Source organism: Scyliorhinus torazame, chromosome 3 (genome assembly GCF_047496885.1).
Source record: "Scyliorhinus torazame isolate Kashiwa2021f chromosome 3, sScyTor2.1, whole genome shotgun sequence".
Lineage (NCBI taxonomy): Eukaryota > Metazoa > Chordata > Chondrichthyes > Carcharhiniformes > Scyliorhinidae > Scyliorhinus > Scyliorhinus torazame.
In genome coordinates, this window is record NC_092709.1 from 318164869 (window position 1) to 318181536 (window position 16668).

At 44.6% G+C, this 16668-nt stretch overlaps 1 protein-coding gene and 1 pseudogene across 8 annotated transcripts in view; one reads left to right on the forward strand and one right to left on the reverse strand.

Moving 5' to 3' along the window:
* ptpra (protein tyrosine phosphatase receptor type A) overlaps nucleotides 1-16668 on the reverse strand; it is a 373815-nt gene that overhangs the window by 255828 nt on the left and 101319 nt on the right. For 6 of the 8 annotated variants that reach the window (XM_072497619.1, XM_072497616.1, XM_072497617.1 and 3 more), the window contains one exon: nucleotides 3682-3755. The exons of the other annotated variants lie outside the window; for them this stretch is intronic. The gene's annotated coding sequence lies outside the window, so the exon portion shown is untranslated. The remainder of the gene's footprint in view (nucleotides 1-3681; nucleotides 3756-16668) is intronic. 8 annotated transcript variants of the gene reach the window in all.
* Nucleotides 1-16668, forward strand: part of LOC140409431 (protein FAM200A-like) — a 59633-nt pseudogene that overhangs the window by 16471 nt on the left and 26494 nt on the right.

The window sequence follows — 16668 nt, forward strand, 5'->3', positions numbered from 1 at the left end:
CATTCTCTGATACGTCAGGACGGCCTGGTGTGTTGGCCTGGTGTATTTTTGGGAGGCAGTAGAGATCTCCAACGTAGGAAGTACCTGGGATGAGAGCACTTAGGGTGCTCTGAAGAGCTGGATCCTGTCCAATGAAGGCAAGCATTCCATATGCTTTCTTGACTACCTTGTCCACTTGTGTTGCCACTTCCAAAAATCTGTGAACCTGTACACCCAGATCTCTCTGACTTTCTAAATTCCTAAGAGTTTTACCATTTACTGATTATTTCCCCTCTATGTTAGATCTACCAAAATGCATTTAACATGGCCAATCCACCCAACCTGCACCTCTTTGGACTGTGGGAGGAAAATGGAGCACCCGGAGGAAACCCACACAGACACAAGGAGGAAGTGCAAACTTCACACAATCACCCCAAGCGGGAATTGAACCCGGGTCCCTGGAGCGGTGAGGCAGCAGTGTTAACCACTGTCCCACCCATCATGTCTCAAATTACTTGTATACTGTATCCCAAAATATTATTTTCTGAAAGAGATTAATCTGATTTGCATTTGGATGAATCAACACAGTCTCCTTCCTCTATCTTTGTAAGGAGAACAGATAGCCCATTGTGCTCACTGAAATAACATGTTTGCAGATTCATTTAAAATTTACCCCCTTCTCTGGGTGGCACAGTGGTGAGCACTGTGCCTCACAACGCCGAGGACCCGGGTTTGATCCCGGCCCCAGGTCACTGTCCGTGTGGAGTTTGCACATTCTGCCCGTGTCTCACCCCCACAACCCAAAGATGTGCAGGGTCGGTGAATTGGCCACGTTAAATTGCCCCTTAATTGGACAAAAGAATTGGGTAAATTTATATATTTTTTAAATTACCCCTTCCCCCACTTAAAGGCAGCCTCTGTCCTGTCGTCCAACTATCGATGTGAGAATAGTAAAAAGTTACATTCATAATCACATCAAAATTCGTTTTTCCAGTGAAAAGATGGTCAACTCCCATAATAACCAGTCAATCATATCTCAACTCTTCTGTATCCTTTCCATAGCTGCAATATCCTTTTTTGCACTGAGATGACCACAACTGTCAGTGTATTCCAAACAGTTGTGTCAATCGTTTATGAAGTGGCACCTTTTATTACATTCCAACAGCTGATTTGATTTCCTGTTATCAATTATTGCCTAATCTGTTTTCAATGAGGACTCATATCCCACATTAATGTTTCATAAACAATTTCCATTTACGTCGTTGTCACTCCATGGGATTTTTAAATCCACATTACATTTGTTTTTCTCCACACTAACTTTATCTGCCATCTGTATGCCCAACTGCAAAAATATTAAAATCCTTTTGTTGCTTATCCAATTCAGTTTTGCAGTCTCCATTCATTAGCTTTATATTATCTGCAAATCGAGCCACTAGGCTCATGACTCTAAACTCCATCAAGAATTACCTGCACTCTACCCTTTTAAATTTTGCCACAGTATACAGAAGCTTAAAAATCAATTTTACTCGCAGTTCATTGTCACGTTTTATTTTTAACAAAATGTTCAATGAAGAGCCAATTCACATCAGCAGTGTATGTGATTTGCTGAAATAAATTTCGAAGAGCTGCCATTAAAGAATGTTTTGGGTAAATTTAAACTACCCAGTGTCTGTTTTAAGAAGTTACTTATGAGATCAGGAGTTGCTAAATCTGAATCAAGAAAACAGTTTAACCTTAATTAACACAACCTATTAAGTTCTTTGAGTAAACATATATTCATCATTATTTAAAAAAAATTTCAAACAAAGTATATAGGAAGATAAAATTCTTCTAGTCGCTGCAGCTGAAATTTTATGAATCTAATTGATGCTATAAACTGCTTAGCATCCGGGGCAGCACGGTGGCGCAGTGGTTAGCATTGCTGCCTCACGGTGCCGAGGTCCCAGGTTTGATCCCAGCTCTGGGTCACTGTCCGTGTGGAGTTTGCACATTCTCCCAGTGTTTGCGTGGGTTTCGCCACAACCCAAAGATGTGCAGGGATGTGCAGGGTAGGTGGATTGGCCATGCTAAATTGCCCCTTAATTGGAGAAAATTAATTGGGTAATCTAAATCTAAAATTAAAAAATGTAATTTTTAAAAACTACATAGCATCCAACAATAACTGGCAACATGACGCATGAACTACTTAAGCATGTGGATACAGGACAATTATATCACAAAAAGTAATCTATACCTTCAGACAAAGTTTAATAACAGAATCCATCAGTAATGTATTATGTTAATTTGAGTTTAAATTTGCACATCTTAAACCTTTTTTTTCCCTTATAAATTTAAAGTACCCAATTATTTTGTTCCAATTAAGGGGCAATTTAGCAGGCTAATCCACTGAACCTGCACATTTTTGGGTTGTGTGGGTGAAACTCACACAGACATGGGGAGAATGTGCAAACTCCACACAGACAATGACCCGGGGTCGAGATCGAACCCGGTCCTCAGCGCTGTCGGCAGCAATGCTAATCACTGTGCCGCCCTAAATCTTAAACCTTTTGGTTGCTTTTTGAATTTGTGTAGACAATTCATGTAGACAAATCAATAATTCAGAGAAATTATTGCACACAAAAGATCATTTATTGGGAAATCTTTGTGAAGCAAATGGCACAAATCAATCGAGACAAGATACAGTTTCTAAAGCAAAATAATTGAATGAGATAATGCACACTAGATCTGAGAACAAACTAAAAAAAGGCAAGCTTATTGCAAATCAAAACCTGGAGCGTAGGAGGCTTAGAGGTAATCTAATAGAGGTCTATAAAATAATGAGGGGCATAGATAAGGTAGATAGTCAACATCTTTTCCCAAAGATAGGGGAGTTTAAAACTTGAGGGCATAGGTTTCCGGTGAGAGGCGAGAGATACAAAAGGGTCCAGAGGATGAATTGTTTTCACAGAGGGTGGTAAGTATCTGGAACATGTTGCCAGAGGCACTAGTAGAGGCAGGTATAATTTTGTCTTTTAAAAAGCATTTCGACAGTTATATGGGAAAGCTGGGTATAGAGGGTTATGGGCCGAATGCAGGCAATTGGGACTAGCTTAGTGTAAAAACTGGACGGCATGGACAAGTTGGGCCCAAGGGCCTGTTTTCATGCTGTCAACCTCTATGACTCTATAAACTGTTCTTCTGTAAAATTTCAGATATTTTTATGCTCAAGATGAGTGAAAGTTCTTCCATCACAACTACTTGCAATAGCTACTTGTGGCAGAGCGGTGAGATTAGCACAATTGAGAAGGTCAGAACTCAACTAAAACAGTGGTCTAATTATTTACTCACTAAACTTTTAAATTTCTGACCGTCTTTGTAATATTGTTTCCATCTGAAGCAAATTGCAACGCAGCATTTGGGAGGATGCATTGTGGGTCCGCTGTGAAAAATTGACCAAATCTGGCCTTTGACCATCAAACCTCTCTGGCAAATCCTTCACTAAGTTCTATCCATTCAGACTGCAAAAATTGCAGGACTTGTTTTAAAAGTACATGCTGCCCAAGTTGAACATTTTTTACATCCCTGTCTGAATCAGATTTGAACCCAACTCTGATAAGTAAGTTGCCATTCTCCCCCACATGCCTTCCATTTCTTCATTACATATGTTTCACATTAAAATACCAGATTTACTATATTTTCCAATTCCTTAAATAGGTCTCCTACCTTGGTCACTGCAAATTCTTCAACTTTTAAGGATTATTACATTTGGGATCCATAAAAGTTATTGGTGCTGATGCCTGAAATGAAAGAGAAAATTTATAACCACTTTTAATGTTCCAATGATATTTAGTCATGTAAACTACAGCATCAATTATGTCCCAAAGAAGCTTCACAGGAATAGAATTAAAAAATAGATTTAGCAGAAAGTGTGCCAAAACGCAATTTACTTTAAAAATTAGATAATCTTACTGCACAGGAGACCATTCAGTTCATCGTGCTTGTGCTGACTCTTTGAAAAGGTCCCCATTATTTCCCTGTATTCCTGCCATACCTTCCATTTTAGATCACATAACAAATTCCTGTTTGGGAATTATGACAATCTGCTTCCTGCACACCTAATTCTAGTGAGTGAATTCAAGATCTGCTGTGTAAATATATTCTCTTCTGGTTTGGTTTCAATTAACAAATCTAGGTGGGGCATTGGCAGGAGAAAACATTTTGGTGGTTGGGGGGGGGGGGGAAAAGAGAGAGAAGAGAGAGAGAGACTGACTGATTTGGTTGGTCATCTGGAACATATGGGGATTGGATGGCCGCTGAGGAGTCAAGAGTTTTTGCTCACCTGAGGAATGTAAATGCTTATGGTGGCGTTCTAGCAGGAGAGTCACTTGCAGGTTTGAAATCAGACCAGACTGCGGAGGGGGTGGGTGAGCCAGTTCACTCAGGCTTTGATGGAAGGGCTCGAGGAGGTGCAACCAATAAACGGGTCCCTCTATCAGTCAATATGTTTGTTGCAGACACTAACGCGGTGGTCAGTGGGTCGTTGGCGGGGACATCAGAGGCGCTGGTGTCCAGGCTCCTAACTGGGATGACGTGACATTTATATATTAAAAAAATTAAAAATAAAAAAAAGCATCTGCTGGGAGCCATCCCGGACCTGGCTATGCATCAAGTGATTCTTGGAGGTGGCTTCAATTGTGCGCTAGATACTAAAAAGGTCTGTTGGGGGTGGCGAAGGCACTTCGGAGTCTTTATACAGAAAATTGGGCAGAGCTTTGGGGGGCGGGGGTGCGCATCTCAGTGGAGATTTTTGAAACGAAGGGATAGGGAGTTTTCATCCTTTCACATGTACACGGAGTATACCCCAGGATCGATTTACTTCTGAGATGATGTTGATAGGCATTGGGCCGATGCAGTCGGGGAAAGCCCCAGGTCCTGATGGGTTTCCCTGATGAGTTTTACACAAAGTTTGTGGGTCAACTGATACCACTGATAGTAAACATGTTCAATGAATTTTTGGCTTGGGTTGCATTGCCCGAAACACTATTGCAGGCCTCCATCTCCCTTATTTTGAAAGAGGATAAAAGGCCCAACAGAATGTGGATCATGTAGATCCATTGCCCATTTGAATGTGGATCCCAAACTACTGGCCAAGGTGTTGGCGCTAAGATTGGAGGCATATGTCCCGGAGGTAATTGCAGAGGACTAGACAGGTTTTGTCAAGGGGCAACAATTATCTACTAACATATGGCAGGTGCTGAATGTTGTTCTTTCCCCCTCTTCAGCTTGTGAACCAAAGGTGATTATCTCGGTGGATGCGGAGAAGGCCTTTGGCAGAGGACAGTGGGAGTACCCTTAGAGGTGCTAAGGAGGTTTAGACTTGGGCACAACTTAATTTCATGGGTTTGGCTATTGTATCGATTATTGAAGGCAAGTGTATGTACTAATGCGCTGAGTTTACGGTACTTTCTCTTGAATAGAGGCACGACAGCCCATTGTTGCCCTTCGGATGTTTGAGGGCAAATCAACATCTGACATGTGGGAGGCTTTCAAGTGGCAGTTGAAAGGAATACAGGACCGGCATGTTCCTGTGAGGAAGAAAGATAAATACGGCAATTTTCAGGAACCTTGGATGACGAGTGATATTGTAGGCCTCGTCAAAAAGAAAAAGGAGGCATTTGTCAGGGCTAAAAGGCTGGGAACAGACGAAGCCTGCGTGGAATATAAGGAAAGTAGGAAGGAACTTCAGCAAAGAGTCAGGAGGGCTAGAAGGGGTCACGAAAAGTCATTGGCAAATAGGGTTAAGGAAAATCCCAAGGCTTTTTACACGTACATAAAAAGCAAGAGGGTAGCCAGGGAAAGGGTTGGCGCACTGAAGGATAGGCAAGGGAATCTATGTGTGGAGCCAGAGGAAATGGGCGAGGTACTAAATGAATACTTTGCATCAGTATTCACCAAAGAGAAGGAATTGGTAGATGTTGAGTCTGGAGGAGGGGGTGTAGATAGCCTGGGTCACATTGTGATCCAAAAAGACGAGGTGTTGGGTGTCTTAAAAAATATTACGGTAGATAAGACCCCAGGGATCTACCCCAGAATACTGAAGGAGGCTGGAGAGGAAATTGCTGAGGCCTTGACAAAAATCTTGGGATCCTCGCTGTCTTCAGGGGATGTCCCAGAGGACTGGAGAATAGCCAATGTTGTTCCTGTTAAAGAAAGGTAGCAAGGATAATCCCGGGAACTACAGGCCGGTGAGCCTTACTTCAGTGGTAGGGAAATTACTGGAGAGAATTCTTCGAGACAGGATCTACTCCCATTTGGAAGCAAATGGACGTATTAGTGAGAGGCAGCACGGTTTTGTGAAGGGGAGGTCGTGTCTCACTAACTTGATAGAGTTTTTCGAGGAGGTCACTAAGATGATTGATGCAGGTAGGGCAGTGGATGTTGTCTATATGGACTTCAGTAAGGCCTTTGACAAGGTCCCTCATGGTAGACTAGTACAAAAGGTGAAGTCACACGGGATCAGGGGCGAGCTGGCAAGGTGGATACAGAACTGGCTAGGCCATAGAAGGCAGAGAGTAGCAATGGAGGGATGCTTTTCTAATTGGAGGGCTGTGACCAGTGGTGTTCCACAGGGATCAGTGCTGGGACCTTTGCTCTTCGTAGTATATATAAATGATTAGGAGGAAAATGTAACTGGTCTGATTAGTAAGTTTGCAGACGACACAAGGGTTGGTGGAATTGCGGATAGCGATGAGGACTGTCGGAGGATACAGCAGGATTTAGATTGTCTGGAGACTTGGGCGGAGAGATGGCAGATGGAGTTTAATCCGGACAAATGTGAGGTAATGCATTTTGGAAGGCCTAATGCAGGTAGGGAATATACAGTGAATGGTAGAACCCTCAAGAGTATTGAAAGTCAAAGAGATCTAGGAGTACAGGTCCACAGGTCATTGAAAGGGGCAACACAGGTGGAGAAGGTAGTCAAGAAGGCATACGGCATGCTTGCCTTCATTGGCCGGGGCATTGAGTATAAGAATTGGCAAGTCATGTTGCAGCTGTATAGAACCTTAGTTAGGCCACAGGCCACACTTGTAGTATAGTGTTCAATTCTGGTCGCCACACTACCAGAAGGATGTGGAGGCTTTAGAGGGTGCAGAAGAGATTTACCAGAATGTTGCCTGGTATGGAGGGCATTAGCTATGAGGAGCGGTTGAATAAACTCGGTTTGTTCTCACTGGAATGAAGGAGGTTGAGGGGAGACCTGATAGAGGTATACAAAATTATGAGGGGCATAGACAGAGTGGATAGTCAGAGGCTTTTCCTCAGGGTAGAGGGGTCAATTACTAGGGGGCATAGGTTTAAGGTGAGAGGGGCAAGGTTTAGAGTAGATGTACGAGGCAAGTTTTTTACGCAGAGGGTAGTGGGTGCCTGGAACTCGCTACCGGAGGAGGTGGTGGAAGCAGGGACGATAGGGACATTTAAGGGGCATCTTGACAAATACATGAATAGGATGGGAATAGAGGGATACGGACCCAGGAAGTGTAGAAGATTGTAGTTTAGTCGGGCAGCATGGTCGGCACGGGCTTGGAGGGCCTGTTCCTGTGCTGTACATTTCTTTGTTCTTTGTTCTTAAATGGTAATAGGAGCTGGGGGAGGAGATTGAGGAGGGTCTGTGGACTGAAGCCCTAAGTAGGGTTAATTCCTCTTCCTCGCGTGCCAGGCTTAGTCTGATACAACTTAAGGTTGTTCACAGAGCGCATATGACGGGGACGAGGCTGAGCAAGTTCTTTGGGGTGGAGGACAGATGTGGGAGGTGCTCATGAAGTCCGGCGAACCATGTCCATATGTTTTGGTCATGCCCAGCACTGGAGGGGAGTTGCGGGAACAGTATCTAAGGTGGTGAAAGTCCGGGTCAAGCCAAGCTGGGGCCAAGCAATATTTGGAGTAGTGGACGAGCCAGGAGTGCAGGAGGCGAAAGAGGCTGGCATTCTGGCCTTTGCGTCCCTAGTAGCCCGGCTAAAGGATCTTGTTAATGTGGAAAGAGGCGAAGCCCCCCCAGCGTGGAGGCCTGGATAAATGATATGGCAGGGTTTATCAAGTTGGAGAGGATAAAGTTTGCCTTGAGAGGGTCTGCGCAGGGGTTCTACAGGCGGTGGCAACCGTTCCTAAACTATCTCGCGAAGCGTTAAAGGAAGGTCGGTCAGCAGCAGCAGCCCGGGGGGGGGGGGGGGCATTTGAGCAAGAAAATACATGAATGATCCGGAAAACTGACATGTACGGGAGGAATCCAATGTACAAAGCTCTGTATCATATCGATTTACCATGTTCATGTCTTGCTATGTGAGCTTTCTTTCTTTCTTTTTGTTACGGGGGGGGGGGTTGTTTGTAAGGGTGAAAAACTTTGTTTAAAAATGCTTAATAAATAAATATATATATATCACACATATATATTATATATATTATATATATATTTTTTTTTTATTTTTTTTATTGTGAATGGAATAGATAAGATAGAAGCAGGGAGGTTGGTTCCACTGGCAGGTGAAACTAGAGCTAGGGGGCACAGCCTCAAAATAAGAGGAATCAGATTTAGGACTGAGTTGAGGTGGAACTTCTTCATCCAAAGGGTTGTAAATCTCTGGAATTCTTCAGTTGAGGCTACCTCATTGAATTTCAAGGCAAAGATAGATAGCTTTTGATAGGAAAAGAATTAAGGGTTATGGTGAGCAGGCGGGTAACTGGAGCAGTGTCCACAAAAATATCAGCCATGATCCTGTTGAATTGCGAGGCCAGATGGCCTACTCCTGATCCGCATTCTTATGTTCTTATATGAGGCCCTTCGCAGGGTGAATCTACTTCCTCCTGCGCTCGGCTTAGCCTGATTAAGCTCAAGGTGGTACATGGAGCTCACCTAACCAAGGTAAGGATGAGTGGCTTCTTCACAGGAGTGGAGGACAAATCTGGACGGTGCTCTCGAGGACACACTCACCACACCCACATGTTCTGGTCATGCCCTAGGATGATAAGCTTTTGGGTCTCCTTTTTGGATTGGATTTGTTATTGTCACATGTACTGAGGTACAGTAAAAAGTATTTTTCTGTGTACAGTTCAGACAGATTATTTCACACATGAAAAGAAAATATGGCAAACATAAAATACACAATGTTAATACATAGACACAGGCATCGGGTGAAGCATACAGGGTGTAATACTACTCAGTAGAGAAGATGTGTGAAGAGATCAGATCAGTCTAGTGCATGTTCTCAGACTTATCTCCTGCCCAATAGAAGAAGTTGGAAGAGTGAATAAGCCGGGTGGGAGGGGGGGTGGGGGGGTCTTTAATTATGTTGCCCATTTTCCCACGGCAGTTGGAGGTGTATACAGAGTCAATGGAAGGGAGACGGGTTTGTGAGATGGCCTGGGTGGTGTTCACGACTCTCAAAGGTTTCTTCTGGTCCTGGGCCAAGCAGTTGCCATACCAGGCTGTGATGCAGCCAGATAGGATGCATCTGTAAAAGCTGGTAAGAGTCAAGGTGGACATGTTGAATTTCCTTAGTTTCCTGAGGAAGTAGAGGTACCGTTGGTGCTTTCTTGGCCGTAGCATCGGCGTGGGTATACCAGGACTGATTTTTGGTAATGTGTACACATAGGAATTTCAAACTGCTAACCATCTCCACCACGACTCCGTTGATGCAGGCAGGCAAGATCCTTTGCTCCCCGAGGTAAATGCTCTTTAGTTTTGCCAACATTGGGGGGAGAGATTTTTGTTGTAACACCACTCCACTAGATTCTTAATGTCTCTCCTGCATTCTGACTCATCGTTGTTTTAAATCCGACCCACCACAGTCGTGTTGTCAGCCAATTTGTAGATGAAATGAAAATTGTTTATTGTCACAAGTAGGCTTCAAATGAAGTTAGTGAAAAGCCCCTAGTCGCCACATTCCGGCGCCTGTTCGGGGAGGCTGGTATGGGAATTGAACCGTGCTGTTGGCCTGCCTTGGTCTGCTTTAAAAGCCAGCTATTTTGCCCAGTATGCTAAACCAGCCCCTGGAGTTGGAGATGGAGTTGGAGCCAATGTTTCCACGCAGCTGTGTGAGTATAGGGTGTATAGTAGGGGGCCAAGTATGTCGCCTTACAGGGTCCGGTATTGAGGACTATTGTGGAGGAGTGTTGTTCATCATTACTGATTGTGGTCTATGGGTCAGAAAGTCAAGGATCCAGTTGCAGATTGAGGAGCCATATCCTAGGTTTTAGAGCTTTGATATGAGCTTGGCTGGAATTATGGTTTTGAAGGCAGAGTTGTAGTCAATAAATAGGAGTGTAATGGAGGAATCCTTGTTGCCGAGATGCTCCAGAGATGAGTGTCGGGCCAGGGAGATGACGTCTGCTGTGGACCAATTATGGCAGCATGGGAATTTCAGTGGATCTAGGCAATCTGAAAGTATGGAGTTGATGTGCCTCATGACCAACCTCTCGAAGCACTTCATTACAATCGATGTCAAGGCCACCAGATGATAGTCGCTGAGGCACGTTGCCTGGTTCTTCTTTGGCACCGTATGATGGCCGTCTTCTTGAAGCAGGAGGGGACCTTGGAACGAAGGAGGAAGAGGTTGAAGATGTCCACCAACACATCTGCCAACTGGTCCGCGCAGGATCTGAGTCCACGACCAGGGACCCTGTCAGGACCTGTCCCCTTCTGAGGGTTCATTTTCAAGCAGGCCAATCGGACTTCGGAAGCTGTGACGGTGGGTATAGTGGTGTCCAGGGCTGCTGGGCAGTTGACAAGGGTTTGATGGTTTCCTGCTCGAACCAAGTATAGATGTTCGATTCTCAATATGGATCTAGAGCCCCGTCTGTTGATGGCTATTTTCGGGGTGTCGGGCTCTCCGGGACTACAGACCGGCGTAAAGGTGAATATTCTAGCCTTTGCCTCGCTGATAGCCCGCAGGAGACGGAGAAACCCTACTCTGTCCAGTGCCTCGACCTGGTTGGTGACCTAATGGGGTTTCTATGTCTGGAAATGGTCAAGTACACGATTATTATTATTAATAATAATAATAATAATAATAATTGCTTATTGTCACAAGTAGGCTTCAATGACGTTACTGTGAAAAGCCCCTAGCCACCACATTCCAGCGCCTGTCCGGGGAGGGCGGTACAGGAATTGAATCCGCCCTTCTGGCCTTGTTCTGCTTTACAAGCCAGCTGTTTAGCCGACTGTGCTAAACCAGTCCCTTAGGGAATTGATGGAGGTATTCTACCAGAGGTGGCAGCCATTCATTTGCTACTTTAAAGAATAAGTTATAGCTGTTTGCGGCGGGTGGGGGAGAAGAGAAGAGATTAGTTCATCTTGTTGTGTAAAGATATGATAGCTTGTGTTAGTCCTTTTTTACTGTGTGCTTTTGTCTTTACACTGTGCATCATCGGCCATGCTACTGGTGTCTTGTTTGTTATAAATTAACATTTTAATAAAAATATTTTCCTCTCAATGTTCAGTTTAAATTTACATATCTCCCCATAATCTCAATCCTAGTTTCTCTAGCCTCTCTACTGACATCCCTCGCCCTGGTACTATTTTAATAAATCTCACTCTTTAAGGTCTTCGATATGCGAATACAGGGCAACGATATCAAAAAAGGAAAAATAATGTAAGGCTTCACACAAAGTTTAATAATTGAATTTAGTCATGTCCATTTAATTAACTTTAGTTAAAATTTGCAAAGTCCTTGGAATTATTCCCAAAATGTGGATCCTACAATTGGACACTTCTAACAGAGGTCTAAACAGTAACTAATAAAAGTTTAATCTAACTTTCTTGGCTTTGTACTCTTAACAACCTTATCATTCTCCGGTCACCTCAACGATGGTAGACTTTTGGAGAATGGATCAGTGAAGGCAAAAAGATAATGTCATGAACATAAATGTAAATTGAAACTGCATAATTTCTGGTATTGTTTTCTAGAAAGCAGCATTAGCCAACAATGCTTTCACAGTTTTATGTTGGGAATAAGGGATGGCTTTGTAAAGAAACTACAGTTTCCAAATTTGGGTTGGCATCAACATCAAGCACTGTATGTCAGGATTGACATGGACAGCAACAATCAATACAATCAAGTTTATTTTTGCGATTCAAACAAGCATCATAAAGCAAGACTAGGAAGAGAATCCTTCCACTGCCCAAAAATATTTACGAAGTCTTACAACACCAGGTTAAAGTCCAACAGGTTTGTTTCGATGTCATTAGCTTTCGGAGCGCTGCTCCTTCCTCAGGTGAATGAAGAGGTCTGTTCCAGAAACACATATATAGACAAATTCAAAGATGCCAAACAATGCTAGGAATGCGAGCATTAGTAGGGGATTAAATCTTTACAGATCCAGAGATGGTTTTTAAAGAGGTGTGAATTGGATCAAGCCAGGACAGTTGGTAGGATTTTGAAGGCCAGATGGTGGGGGATGAATGTAATGTGACATGAATCCCAGGTCCCGGTTGAGGCCGCACTCATGTGTGCGGAACTTGGCTATAAGTTTCTGCTCGGCGATTCTGCGTTGTCGCGGGTCCTGAAGGCCGCCTTGGAGAACGCTTACCCGGAGATCAGAGGCTGAATGCCCTTGACTGCTGAAGTGTTCCCCGACTGGAAGGGAACATTCCTGCCTGGTGATTGTTGCGCGATGTCCGTTCATTCGTTGTCGCAGAGTCTGCATGGTCTCGCCAATGTACCACGCTTCGGGACATCCTTTCCTGCAGCGTATGAGGTAGACAACGTTGGCCGAGTCGCACGAGTATGTACCGCGTACCTGGTGGGTGGTGTTCTCACGTGTAATAGTGGTATCCATGTCGATGATCTGGCACGTCTTGCAGAGATTGCCATGACAGGGTTGTGTGGTGTCGTGGTCACTGTTCTGAAGACTGGGTAGTTTGCAGCAAAGTGTACTTTACCTGAATGCTCGTAGTATTCGAAATAAGGTAAATGAGTTGATGGCGCAAATCATCGTGAATGACTATGATTTAGTGGCCATTACTGAAACATGGTTAAATGATGGTCACGACTGGGAGTTAAATATCCAAGGGTATCAGACTATACGAAAGGATAGAATGGACGGTAAGGGCGGTGGTGTAGCTTTGTTGTTGAAGGATGGCATCCGGGCAATAGTAAGGGATGATATTGGTGCTCTGGAGGACAAGGTTGAATCAATTTGGGTGGAAATCAGGAATAGTAAGGCGAAAAGGTCACTGATAGGAGTAGTCTATAGGCCACCAAATAGTAACAGGATGGTAGGCAGGCAATAAGCAAAGAAATAACAGATGCATGTAGAAATGGTACAGCGGTTATCATGGGAGATTTTGATCTGCATATCGATTGGTTTAACCAGGTTGGTAAAGGCAGCCTTGAGGAGGAGTTTATAGAATGTGCCCGGGATAATTTCCTGGAACAGTATGTAATGGAACCTACAAGGGAACAAGCGGTCCTAGATCTGGTCCTGTGTAATGAGGCAGGATTGAATAATGACCTCATAGTTCGGGATCCTCTTGGAAGGAGCGACCACAATATGGTGGAATTTAAAATACAGTTGGTGGATGACAAGGTAAAATCAAACACTAGTGTTTTGTGCTGAAACAAAGGCGATTACAATGGGATGAGAGAAGAACTAGCTAAGGTAGACTGGGAGCAAAGACTTCATGGTGAAGCAGTTGAGGAACAGTGGAGAACCTTCCGAGCGATCTTTCACAGTTTTCAGAAAAGGTTAATACCGACAAAAAAGAAAGACGGTAGAAAGGGGAAAAAATCGACCGTGGATATCTAAGGAGGTGAGGGAGAGTATCAAATTGAAGGAAAAAACATACAAAGTGGCAAAAATTAGTGGGAGACGAGAGGACTGGGAAGTCTTTAGGGGACAACAGAAAGCTACTAAAAAAGCCATAAAGAAGAGTAAGGTAGACTATGAAAGTAAACTGGCTCAGAACATAAAAGCAGATAGTAAAAGCTTCTACAAATATATAAGACAAAAAAAGAGTGGCTAAGGTAAATATTGAACCTTTGGAAGATGAGAAGGGAGATCTAATAATAGGAGACGGAGAAATGGCTGAAGAGCTGAACAGGTTTTTTGGGTCAGTCTTCACAGTGGAGGACACAAATAACATGCCAGTGACTGATGGAAATAAAGATATGATAGGTGAGGACCTTGAGATGATTGTAATCACCAAGGAGGCAGTATTGGGCAAGCTAATGGGGCTAAAGGTAGACAAGTCTCCTGGCCCTGATGGGATGCATCCCAGAGTGCTAAAAGAGATGGCTAGGGAAATTGTAAACGCACTGGTGATAATTTATCAAAATTCACTAGACTCTGGGGTGGTCCCAGAGGATTGGAAAGTAGCAAACGTGACACCACTGTTTAAAAAAGGAGGTCGGCAGAAAGCGGGTAATTATACGCCGGTAAGCTTAACTTCGGTTGTAGGGAAAATGCTGGAATCTATCATTAAGGAGGAAATAGCGGGGCACCTGGAGGGACATCGTCCCATTGGGCAGACGCAGCATGGGTTCACAAAGGGTAGGTCGTGTCTGACTAATTTGGTAGAATTTTTTGAGGACGTTACCAGTGCAGTAGATAACGGGCAGCCAATGGATGTGGTATATCTGGATTTCCAGAAAGCTTTTGACAAGGTGCCACACAAAAGGTTGCTGCATAAACTAAAGATGCATGGCATTGAGGGTAAAGTGGTAGCATGGGTAGAGGATTGGTTAACTAACAGAAAGAAGAGAGTGGGGATAAATGGGGGTTTCTCTGGTTGGCAACCTGTAACTAGTGGGGTCCCTCAAGGATCAGTGTTGGGCCTGCAGTTGTTCACAATTTACATAGACGATTTGGAGTTGGGGACCAAGTGCAATGTGGCAAAGTTTGTAGACGACACTAAGATGAGTGGTAAAGCAAAAATTGCAGAGGATATCGGACGTCTGCAGAAGGATTTGGAGAGGAGGTGAATGGGCTAGGGTCTGGCAGATGGAATTCAATGTTGCCAAGTGTGAGGCTATCCATTTTGGGAGGAATAACAGCAGAATGGATTATTATTTAAACAGTAAGATGTTAAAACATGCTGCTGTGCAGAGGGACCTGGGTGGGCTGGTGCACGAGTCGTAAAAAGTTGGTGTGCAGGTGCAACAGGTGATTAAGAAGGCTAATCGAGTTTTGTCTTTCGTTGCTAGAGGGATGGAGTTCAAGACTAGGGAGGTTATGCTGCAATTGTATAGGGTGTTGGTGAGGCCGCATCTGGAGTAGTGTGTTCAGTTTTGGTCTCCTTACCTGAGAAAGGACATATTGGCACTGGAGGGAGTGCAGAGGAGATTCACTAGGTTGATCCCAGAGTTGAGGGGATTAGATTATGACGAGAGGTTGAGTAGACTGGGACTGTACTCATTGGAGTTTAGAAAGATGCGGGGGGATATTACTTAAACATATAAAATTATGAAGGGAATAGATAGGATAGATGCGGGCAGGTTGTTTCCACTGGTTGGGGAAAGCAGAACTAGGGGGCATAGCCTCAAAATAAGGGGAAGTAGATTTAGGACGGAGTGTAGGAGGAACTTCTTCTCCCAAAGGGTTGTGAATCTCTGGAATTCCTTGCCCAGTGAAGCAGTTGAGGCTCCTTCTTTAAACGTTTTTGAGAAAAAGGTAGATACCTTTCTAAAGAATAAAGGGATTTGAGGATATGGTGTACGGGTCGGAGAGTGGAGCTGAGTCCATAAATATCAGCCATGATCTCATTAAATGGCTGAGCAGGCTCGAGGGGCCAGATGGCCTACTCCTGTTCCTAGTTCTTATGTTCTTATGTTCTTCTTGGCCACCTCCGCGCTCCAGTCCTGGTATATACAAACCTCTGCATTCTCCCACCTGCTGCTCCGCTCCTTTTTTGCCCACCTTGGGACACACTCCCTGTCCACCAAGCGGTGGAACCGCACCAATACTGCCCGCGGCGGCTCGTTAGACTTGGGCCTCCTCGCCAGGACTCGGTGGGCCCCATCCAGCTCGAGGGGCCTCAGGAAGGCATCATCGTGTTCAGCATCATGACCACATCTGCTCCAGCATCCGACCCCTCCACTCCCTCCGGGAGACCCAGAATCCGCATGTTCTTCCTCCTCGACCGATTCTCCATGGCCTCGATCTTCTCCTGCCATTTCGTATGCAGCGCCTCGTGCGCCTCCACTGCCAGGCCCAATATCTCGTCCTCATTCTCTGAGGCCTTCTGCCGCACCTCCCGGATCGCCGCCCGTTGGGCCTTCTGGGTCTCGACCAGCTTGTCGATCGAAGCCTTCATCGGCTCCACAGCTCTGCTTTCAATTCAGTGAAGCAGCGTGTGAGAAACTCCTGCTGCTCTTGCGCCCACTGCGCCCATGCTGCCTGGTCTCCACCTCTTGGCTTTCCTCCCTCGCACTTTTCGCTGCACCAGAATTACTTTTTTCACCGCTCCACTCCTGGTCCAATCCATACATAAGACCATAAGACCTAGGAGCGGAAGTAAGGCCATTCGTCTATCGAGTCCACTCCACCATTCAATCATGGCTGATTTCAACTCCATTTACCCGCTCGCTTTCCACAGCCCTTAATTCCTCGAGAAATCAAGAATTTATCAACTTCTGTCTTAAAGACACTCAACGTCCCGGCCTCCACCGCCCTCTGTGACAATGAATTCCACAGACCCACCACTCTCTGGCTGAAGAA